Raw genomic sequence first — 1,436 nt, 5'->3', positions numbered from 1 at the left:
TGGTTAGCTTGCCATGGCCGCCTGCACAGCTGTGAATGTTGCCCAAGTACCACATTCATCTTCGATCTGGTAACATCACTCCTGTTGAGATTCTGTAAGTTTTCAGTTAGTCTGAAGAAGAAAATATGAAATACTTGAATATATTCACAAGTCTGACAGCTAATGAAAATTAGCTAAAGCTGCTTACCTTTTTAAAAAACCAAACACACACTGTATTTTTCTTTATTTGCAGTGTGATTTCTTTAGTTAGATTGGCTTTGAGGCTTGCGCATTTCCTAACCTGACAGTGGTTCTGGTTTGCTATCAGCCTCATAGAACAAAACCGAGGGATTATTCACTAAAAAGGTGAAGCCGTTTCCTTTTTTTCTTACCTCCCTCACACTTGTGTATATACAAAAGCTTCTTAAGTGTACATGAAATGTCTGTAAAATACCAAGTGCTTTTGATTCAATGGAAATGTAATCACAAATGTTAATTTCCATTAGTTTTACTCTATAATGTGCTGCAAGTTCCAGAATCACTTCTAAATGCCGTTCTTCAGAGTGGAAAGAGTAACTTCACTTGTACAGGTGGATCCTGGCTATTGTATAAACAACAGCTGCTAGTAAATATATGGGGAAATATATTTCTTAAGAAAATGATGGATAAAACATCATCATCGGCTGAAGGAAGTGCTGCAGAGAGGAGTTGCTACAAAGGCAAGAAAAAGCCACGGAACGCTGAGGTACAAGCGTGCGTTGCTGTAAAACCCATGTCCCACACCAAAGCTGTTTTCCTCCATCTGCACTTTAAAAATTAAGTCGAAAGCTTTTAAACGTTGTATTGCCCATCAACACATCGTTCCAGTTTTTGTAATGTGACTCAGAGGAGAGTACCAGACAAGGTGAGATCGTGTTTCAATAAATTTGTAGGTGCCTTCTTGATACTCAAACTATGGCTATATAAAACAATCCTAGTGCTATCTGGAGGTCTGTGTTTGAAAGGATCAGATGAACGAAAAATAGCAAGTGTATTATTTTGCCTCCTATATTAGTTGTTAAAACTAATGGCGTTTCCGAGCATGGAACATTACTGGTGCACTATTTAATGGAGAAGGAAATCCTGAAGAAAAACAAAAGCAGTACTGAGACCCGTGTTTTAAATGGGTAAAGATTTGTTTGAAGTCTTATGGGATAAAATACATAAAAAACAAGCTTGAGAAACAAAAACACTCTCTGGGAATTGTTACTCTAGTGTGGCAGATAGATAGTTGTGTTTAATTTATTAGTTTAGTATTTATTTTCCCATTGTTACCGATGTTTAATAAAGTGACCAAGCTTGCAGATTTTCCTAAATTCTGCTCAAAATCCTACTTTTGCTACAGCTCATAGAGGGAAGAGAAAGCAAGCTTGTCTAATTAAGATGGCGCAGTACTTAAGGCCGTCTGCCTGCTAAAC

The 1,436-nt window shown here is 37.5% G+C and overlaps 1 protein-coding gene across 1 annotated transcript in view; it reads left to right on the top strand.

Annotated features, from left to right (window-relative positions):
* RPL27A (ribosomal protein L27a) overlaps nt 1–1,436 on the top strand; it is a 6,307-nt gene that overhangs the window by 844 nt on the left and 4,027 nt on the right. The window lies entirely within an intron of this gene.

Source organism: Pygoscelis adeliae, unplaced genomic scaffold (assembly GCF_000699105.1).
Source record: "Pygoscelis adeliae isolate BGI_AS28 unplaced genomic scaffold, ASM69910v1 Scaffold166, whole genome shotgun sequence".
NCBI lineage: Eukaryota > Metazoa > Chordata > Aves > Sphenisciformes > Spheniscidae > Pygoscelis > Pygoscelis adeliae.
Note: the sequence above shows the minus strand (reverse complement) of the source record. Positions and strands in the feature narration are given on the sequence as shown.